Source organism: Onychostoma macrolepis, chromosome 18 (genome assembly GCF_012432095.1).
Source record: "Onychostoma macrolepis isolate SWU-2019 chromosome 18, ASM1243209v1, whole genome shotgun sequence".
Taxonomy (NCBI): Eukaryota; Metazoa; Chordata; class Actinopteri; order Cypriniformes; family Cyprinidae; genus Onychostoma; species Onychostoma macrolepis.
The window spans coordinates 34145667-34155516 of NC_081172.1; the positions used below are offsets into that span (position 1 = coordinate 34145667).

General features: G+C 42.1%; 1 long non-coding RNA gene across 1 annotated transcript; it reads left to right on the forward strand.

Moving 5' to 3' along the window:
* Positions 1-7292: 7292 nt before the first annotated feature.
* LOC131524688 (uncharacterized) lies at positions 7293-9173 on the forward strand. The gene is made up of 3 exons (XR_009267051.1): positions 7293-7527; positions 7810-7959; positions 8095-9173. It is a non-coding gene; the product is annotated as an uncharacterized LOC131524688 (long non-coding RNA).
* The last annotated feature ends 677 nt before the right edge of the window (positions 9174-9850 follow it).

Sequence of the window (9850 nt, forward strand, 5' to 3'; positions counted from 1 at the left end):
TAACAGTAATCTTGGGGTGTAGACTCGTTTAAAGTAATGTAATCATCTTGTTTTAGCCAGGTTTCTGTCAGACAAAGCACATCTAGTTTATGGTCAGTGAACATATCATTTACAAAAAGTGCTTTTGAAGAAAGGGATCTAATATTTAATAAGCCAAGCTTTATCATGTGTTTATCTGTATTATATCGTTTTTTTATTTGTTGAACATCAATTAAATTGTTACTATTACTTTGGTTTGGATGTTTTCTGTATTTTCTAGTTCGGGGAACAGACACAGTCTCTATAGAGTGATATCTAGGTGAAAAAGTTTCTATGTGCTGAGAGTTAACTGACTTTGGTGATGTGAGGTGGCTAGCAGACGATCGGTTTAGCCAGTCTGTCTGCTTCCTGACCTGGGCTCCAGTTAGTCAAGTACAAACTCTAAGACTATGTGCCATATTTCTAGAGAGAAGAGCGGCACCACCCCAGGAGGGATGAACACCATCTCTTTTCAACAGGTCAGGTCTGCCCCAAAAATTCTTCCAATTGTCTATAAAGCCTATGTTATTTTGCGGGCACCACTTAGACATCCAGCCATTAAGTGACGACAGTCTGCTATGAATCTCATCACCACGGTAAGCAGGGAGCGGACCAGAGCATATTACAGTGTCTGACATCGTACTTGCAAGTTCACACACCTCTTTAACATTATTTTTAGTGATCTCCGACTGGCGAAGTCGAACATCATTAGTGCCTACGTGGATAACAATCTTACTGAATTGACGTTTAGCATTAGTCAGCACTTTTAAATTTTCCAAGATGTCAGGCGCTCTGGCTCCTGGTAAACAATAGACTATGGTGGCTGGTGTCTCTATTTTCACGTTCCGTACAATAGAATCGCCAATAACTAGAGCACTTTCATCAGGTTCCTTAGTGGGTGCGTCACTGAGTGGGGAGAACCTGTTTGATGTTCTGATCGGAATGGAAGAGTGGTGTTTTGACCCGCGACTAGGCCGCCTCACTGTCACCCAGTTGCCCTGCTGCACGGGCTCAACCGAAACCGAACAATGTACAGGACTCCCTGAGCTAGTCGCATCCAAAGCAGTATCTACAGCCCTCACATTCTTACTGTCCTCAACTAAAGTTTGGATGCGTGTCTCTAGTTCTAAAACCTTCTCTGTCAGCCTAACTAGTTCCCTGCATTTATCACATGTGAATCCCTCGCTGCTGACAGAGACAGATAAACTATACATGTGGCAAACAGTGCAAACAACAATAGCAGGAGAAGAAGCCATTACTCACCGTGATTGATGAATGATACCAACTTAACTTACCACTTACCACTGTTGTTTGATGAGCTCGTGAAAAACGGAGCGAGGGGAAAAAATAAAAATAAATAAATAAATAAAAATAATAATAGGCGCGAATAGAAATGCAAATAGAACCGCGAGTGACAAGCTAACGGGCTATCAAGCTGCACTCGCAGTTTTTAAAGGCGAACGATCAAATTAGTTAGATTAGTTTGAAAAAGAACACCAGAAATATGGTGGGAATTAAGTTATATATTATCACTTTAGACAAAAGGGAGTGAAAGTAAGGTAGAGATTCAATAAAACGTGAAGGTACATGGAGCTACAAAAAGAAACCTCTCAGCAGCACAACAGACTGAAGCAATCGAACAGCAATGAGCAATCGATCCGATCTCCTGGTAGTCCAGGTAGACTGCTCCCTAGAACATAGTCCAGGTAGACTGCACCCTAGATAGACTGCTCCCTTTGTAGACTGCTCTCTAGATAGACTACTCTCTAGAACATAGTCCAGGTAGACTGGTCCCTAGAACATAGTTCAGGTAGACTGCACCCTAGATAGACTGCTCCCTAGAATATAGTCCATGTCAACTGCACCCTAAATAGACTGCACCCTAGAATATAATTTAGATAGACTGCTCCCTAGAATATAATCTAAATAGACTGCACCCTATACAGACTGCACCCTATGATATAATCTCAATAGACTGCACCCTATAATATAATCTAGATATCTATATAGGGTGCAGTCTATCTGGATTATATTATAGGGTGCAGTCTATTTACCTTATATTATAGGGTGCAGTCTATTTAGATTATATTATAGGATGCAGGCGATTCGAAACACCCATGTCACGTGACTAAGGCGATTCGAAACACCCATGTCACGTGACTAAGGCGATTCGAAACACCCAATGTCACGTGACTAAGGCGATTGAAACACCCATGTCACGTGACTAAGGCGATTCGAAACACCCATGTCACGTGACTAAGGCGATTGAAACACCCATGTCACGTGACTAAGGCGATTCGAAACACCCAATGTCACGTGACTAAGGCGATTGAAACACCCATGTCACGTGACTAAGGCGATTGAAACACCCATGTCACGTGACTAAGGCGATTGAAACACCCATGTCACGTGACTAAGGCGATTGAAACACCCATGTCACGTGACTAAGGCGATTGAAACACCCATGTCACGTGACTAAGGCGATTCGAAACACCCAATGTCACGTGACTAAGGCGATTCGAAACACCCAATGTCACGTGACTAAGGCGATTGAAACACCCATGTCACGTGACTAAGGCGATTGAAACACCCATGTCACGTGACTAAGGCGATTCGAAACACCCAATGTCACGTGACTAAGGCGATTCGAAACACCCAATGTCACGTGACTAAGGCGATTGAAACACCCATGTCACGTGACTAAGGCGATTGAAACACCCATGTCACGTGACTAAGGCGATTGAAACACCCATGTCACGTGACTAAGGCGATTGAAACACCCATGTCACGTGACTAAGGCGATTGAAACACCCATGTCACGTGACTAAGGCGATTCGAAACACCCAATGTCACGTGACTAAGGCGATTGAAACACCCATGTCACGTGACTAAGGCGATTGAAACACCCATGTCACGTGACTAAGGCGATTCGAAACACCCAATGTCACGTGACTAAGGCGATTCGAAACACCCAATGTCACGTGACTAAGGCGATTCGAAACACCCATGTCACGTGACTAAGGCGATTGAAACACCCATGTCACGTGACTAAGGCGATTCGAAACACCCATGTCACGTGACTAAGGCGATTGAAACACCCATGTCACGTGACTAAGGCGATTGAAACACCCATGTCACGTGACTAAGGCGATTCGAAACACCCATGTCACGTGACTAAGGCGATTGAAACACCCATGTCACGTGACTAAGGCGATTCGAAACACCCAATGTCACGTGACTAAGGCGATTGAAACACCCATGTCACGTGACTAAGGCGATTGAAACACCCATGTCACGTGACTAAGGCGATTGAAACACCCATGTCACGTGACTAAGGCGATTGAAACACCCATGTCACGTGACTAAGGCGATTGAAACACCCATGTCACGTGACTAAGGCGATTGAAACACCCATGTCACGTGACTAAGGCGATTCGAAACACCCATGTCACGTGACTAAGGCGATTGAAACACCCATGTCACGTGACTAAGGCGATTGAAACACCCATGTCACGTGACTAAGGCGATTGAAACACCCATGTCACGTGACTAAGGCGATTGAAACACCCATGTCACGTGACTAAGGCGATTCGAAACACCCATGTCACGTGACTAAGGCGATTCGAAACACCCAATGTCACGTGACTAAGGCGATTCGAAACACCCAATGTCACGTGACTAAGGCGATTGAAACACCCATGTCACGTGACTAAGGCGATTGAAACACCCATGTCACGTGACTAAGGCGATTGAAACACCCATGTCACGTGACTAAGGCGATTCGAAACACCCAATGTCACGTGACTAAGGCGATTGAAACACCCATGTCACGTGACTAAGGCGATTGAAACACCCATGTCACGTGACTAAGGCGATTGAAACACCCATGTCACGTGACTAAGGCGATTGAAACACCCATGTCACGTGACTAAGGCGATTCGAAACACCCAATGTCACGTGACTAAGGCGATTGAAACACCCATGTCACGTGACTAAGGCGATTCGAAACACCCATGTCACGTGACTAAGGCGATTGAAACACCCATGTCACGTGACTAAGGCCATTCGAAACACCCATGTCACGTGACTAAGGCGATTCGAAACACCCATGTCACGTGACTAAGGCGATTCGAAACACCCATGTCACGTGACTAAGGCGATTGAAACACCCATGTCACGTGACTAAGGCGATTGAAACACCCATGTCACGTGACTAAGGCGATTGAAACACCCATGTCACGTGACTAAGGCGATTGAAACACCCATGTCACGTGACTAAGGCGATTCGAAACACCCATGTCACGTGACTAAGGCGATTGAAACACCCATGTCACGTGACTAAGGCGATTCGAAACACCCATGTCACGTGACTAAGGCGATTGAAACACCCATGTCACGTGACTAAGGCGATTGAAACACCCATGTCACGTGACTAAGGCGATTGAAACACCCATGTCACGTGACTAAGGCGATTGAAACACCCATGTCACGTGACTAAGGCGATTGAAACACCCATGTCACGTGACTAAGGCGATTGAAACACCCATGTCACGTGACTAAGGCGATTGAAACACCCATGTCACGTGACTAAGGCGATTGAAACACCCATGTCACGTGACTAAGGCGATTGAAACACCCATGTCACGTGACTAAGGCGATTGAAACACCCATGTCACGTGACTAAGGCGATTGAAACACCCATGTCACGTGACTAAGGCGATTCGAAACACCCAATGTCACGTGACTAAGGCGATTGAAACACCCATGTCACGTGACTAAGGCGATTGAAACACCCATGTCACGTGACTAAGGCGATTCGAAACACCCATGTCACGTGACTAAGGCGATTGAAACACCCATGTCACGTGACTAAGGCGATTCGAAACACCCATGTCACGTGACTAAGGCGATTGAAACACCCATGTCACGTGACTAAGGCGATTGAAACACCCATGTCACGTGACTAAGGCGATTGAAACACCCATGTCACGTGACTAAGGCGATTGAAACACCCATGTCACGTGACTAAGGCGATTGAAACACCCATGTCACGTGACTAAGGCGATTGAAACACCCATGTCACGTGACTAAGGCGATTGAAACACCCATGTCACGTGACTAAGGCGATTGAAACACCCATGTCACGTGACTAAGGCGATTGAAACACCCATGTCACGTGACTAAGGCGATTGAAACACCCATGTCACGTGACTAAGGCGATTGAAACACCCATGTCACGTGACTAAGGCGATTCGAAACACCCAATGTCACGTGACTAAGGCGATTGAAACACCCATGTCACGTGACTAAGGCGATTGAAACACCCATGTCACGTGACTAAGGCGATTCGAAACACCCATGTCACGTGACTAAGGCGATTGAAACACCCATGTCACGTGACTAAGGCGATTCGAAACACCCAATGTCACGTGACTAAGGCGATTGAAACACCCATGTCACGTGACTAAGGCGATTCGAAACACCCAATGTCACGTGACTAAGGCGATTGAAACACCCATGTCACGTGACTAAGGCGATTGAAACACCCATGTCACGTGACTAAGGCGATTCGAAACACCCAATGTCACGTGACTAAGGCGATTCGAAACACCCATGTCACATGACTAAGGTGATTCGAAGCATCGGGACGTGTCACAAGTGTTTCGAGACGTGGCATACCTGTCGAATCAGCGTTTGATTGACAGGGTCAGGAACAAATCACACAATCGCACATCTTTCTCAACCTAACTCCCACAAAGTATAAAAGTGAAGTTAACGCATCTTCACTTCGTGGGTTTTTGTGAGAGGAGAAAGATTTTGCGATATAGTGATATTTATAGTGTAATCTTGTTAATTATATTTAGGCTAGATGAAAAGTTGTTATTATTAAGCTATTGATAGATATAGGCTATAGACATTGACAGATAATTAGGATAAATATACTGATACATTCATATAGGCATACATATACATTAATATAAGTTAGATAGTGACAAGCACAGCAAGTTAGAGATAGGATATCATAGGCTAATTGATACATAGATTATTTCATACTGATAGATTACATAATAATGGAAGCTCCATGCAAGAGATGCCATGCATCTGTGGTGTGCAAGCATTTCCATTTGGAAACACAAAATAAAGTGAGATGTATTGTGATAGGCAGCTAGCCTACTGTAATAATACAACATCCACGATGGGCCATTTGAGGAGCACTCATCCTGGCCTTTTGGGGGTGCAGAGGATGGTAACATTGTCCCTGTACCTAGGCCTGCTATTGACACTGCTGGGCCATCTAAGCAAGGCATATATTGTATGAAATCTAATTCAGATCACAAAGTGTTGAGACACTGTTTAGAAAATCCATATTTTAAAATAAAAATCTTTATATGTAAAAAAAAAAAAAAAAAAGAAAAGAAAAAAAAAAGCCAGACATTGTGGCTTGATGTCTTTTATTAATGTTCATTTTTCATGACCAAAATAACATTTATTCATAAAGAGTTCATTCAGATGTCAGACCGATGTTTCAACACATTAGAATAGCAGAACAATAAAAACACAAATTCTAAATGCTTATTATAATTTTATGAATTACTGCTTCACCCGAGATTCAAAACCAGGGTGACAGCATTTCAGTCATGAACACTAACCACTCCCCCGAATCACTTGGCGAACCAATGAACACAACATAGGTTATATGAGGACCATTTTTATATTACAAATGAGGAGTTTTAGAGCCCAATGATTAAACCCTTGCTGGAGCCAGGTGAAAAACCAGAGCAGCTCCCAGAATTAACTTTTATGTCTGTGCTGTGGTGCATCATGGGAAGTTCCTGCTGGCCTGAGAATCGAACCAGCAAACTTCAGGTTACAAGCCTGACTCCCTAACCACTAGGCCACGACTACCCTGCTTGCATCCCTATCGATGGTTGTGTCCATGAGTATAAATGCTCATGAGCTGAAATTTCACAGGATTGTCAGTGTAAGATGGAGGTTGGAAAGCGTGTAGCCTGCACGAGATTGAAATCATTGTGAATGGGAATATATATTTTTTTTTATCTGGCATTTTTTACTTGTGCTTTTTTCTTGTAATTATTTACCCTGCTTCTATAGTTGTGACTTTAATGGTACTAAAACATCTAACCTGGAGTGGTCAACATCAGTCCTGCAGAGTTCAGCTCCAACCCTAATCAAACACACCTGAACCAACTGATCAAGGTCTAAGGGCTTCTAAAAAGCTACAGGTGAGTTTTTGTGTGTGTGACCCGGATGTTAAGAGCTGCATCAAGAGAAATCATCCCAAAGGAGAGTATTCCTTGTCTATTGTGAATGTATATTTTCATAACTGTTTCAGTTTATCACTATAGCATATTTTTTCTTTCTCTATTTCAGTTAAGACTTAATGCTGGCATGTTCTGAAGGAACTTGATTCTTGTTTTCTTCAAAAAACGATCTGTGAGCTTGAGGATTAAAAGCTCATTGCTTGTGTTTCGTTGTTGCTGGAAATGGGTACGGAACATTCAGAAATGTACCCACACAAAGCTTGTATAGGTTTATTTGTATGTTTATTTGGTTCTGAGAAGTGTTGAATCATAATGGTTTCAATTGTGAATACAGAACAAATGCAGTGGTTGCATTAACCATTTTGGTTAAACCCTTGATATTCAACATCCTCAATGTTGTGCTGATTGTACAAACTGGAATTGATAAGAGTAAATGTGTTCTGATGCAAGTTATGCTATAGCATCATATTGTAACAGACAAGCCAGTTACTAAGTCTCTTATCTATAGGTGTCTTCCCCACCGCTAGGGGTGCTATGGCGCCTAAATGAGCTCCGTCAGTAGAGGAAGTTAGCAGAACGGCAGCAGTAGAAAGCATGGCTTGACTGCATGTGTGCGATGTCCTTGTTGGGAAATGTTCCATTTCAAGCTCAACTTAAAGTAAGGATGTTTTCTTTATCTCAATCTAGCCTTGTTGATGATGTTTGATATATGCTAAGCAATTGTATATGTGTATACAAGCGATGTTGGGTTGGATGCTAAAAGGTTGATACAGTTTATTTTTATGTATTTTAGAAGGACACTTTATTGGTGACTAACCACATGTTACGAGCTAAAAATGGATGTAATGCCCAGATGGATGTAAGCTTGTAGCTTCTGTCTTACTTATGGCAGTACCTGATTTGGAAAGGTCTGGGGCTTGGGAACTGTTATCGTTTGGAGTGAAGTCATCGCAAATAGTTGGAGTATTCATCGTCTGAGGGACAGCTTCAACTTTGGGCATAATTTGATAAACTATATCTCATCAAATAAGACTCTCCCACACATCCATTTGCACATTAATAAACTGTGCAACCTAATATCTATTTCCTGTTATGGATTCATACATGACATTATTTGTATAATGTGATTGATTGTGTCTTTTGTTTGTTTGTTTGTTTTTTCATGGCTATATAAAAAGAATGTGCATATATTTGGTAAGCATCTTCCCTTCTTAAAGGGGAATTTAGTTTGCCTAACAGTAGTTTAAGTTGTATAACTAGTTTTGTGTTAGAAAAACATGAGGCGGTTATAATATGCAGAAATTGTCCTTCTTAAAATGTCATCTCAATCTCAGCAGTCCCTCTTTCCAAAACCTGGCAAGGTAAGAGTCCTCCAAAGATTTGACTAAACCTCCCTTACAATGTTTACACCATTGTGTGCAAAATGGTGACTTTACTTGGTCAACAGCTTACAATGCCTCTAAGCTCAGGTTTCAGATAAAAGGGGTGCCCCAAACCTAGTGACAAGAGTTTGAGATCTGTCTAGCAATGTGTGCACTAAAGAGTTTCAGGGTTCATTCATGGCTGCATTGATAACTGCTTGTTAATGTCAATTTAACTCCTGTGACTGTGTGTTTGAGTTTTGAATTGATGTACTCCACATATCTGCATATTTAATTAAATTTAAACCATGCTTAAATGTCCTTTTGCTGCTCACTGTTTTTCATCTGTAAAATATAAAGGACTCCCTTCAGTTCACAGATGGCTCTGATTTTCATAAGCAGCTCACAGTGTTCCTGTTGCACCTCTAGAAACATCAATTAGAAATGCATTAGAAATTTCAATTGTTTGCTTTGTTCCTGTGAGGTACTGACAGTGTTAAAGATTCTCCTGGAAAATCAACAGCTGCTGAGGTGATTCCTTCTGTGAGTCTTAATATCCACAACAAGTCAAGTCACCTTTATTTATATAGCGCCTTTAACAATACAGATTGTGTCAAAGCACTTAACAGTATCAAATTGAAAGATAGAGTGTCAGTAATGTATAATGATAAGATTAAACACTCAATTTTCAGTTAAAGGCATTTCATTATTTAATTCAGAGATGACATTGTCTAGGTCAGTTTAGTTTAAATGGTATCTGTGCAATCAAATCGGCGATAACTCCCTCTGTGACAGAATGGAGAAAAAAAGCCTTGGGAGAAACCAGGCTCAGTCGGGGGCCAGTTCTCCTCTGGCCAGACGAAACCTGCAGTTCAAAAGTTTACATTTCTATTTTATTTTGTTGCAATTTCTAACAAGAATAGAATTATGTAGTTAGGTATTTTATTATATTTTTAGTTATGTTATATTTTAATTTTATTGTATTTATTTCAACACTGTTGTCTTTACTGGGTCAAACCATGTTCCCCAGAAAGCCTTTTGGTGGAGAATATCATTCTCTATTGCAGTCAATGCTAGGTAGTGGTAGAGTCAGTCACCTGCAGGTGCAAATCCACTGCTGCTGAGGTCCAATATCAGACACAGATATCAGGAGACAGCTGCTGTCAGCTCATCTTTGGCTGGACTGAG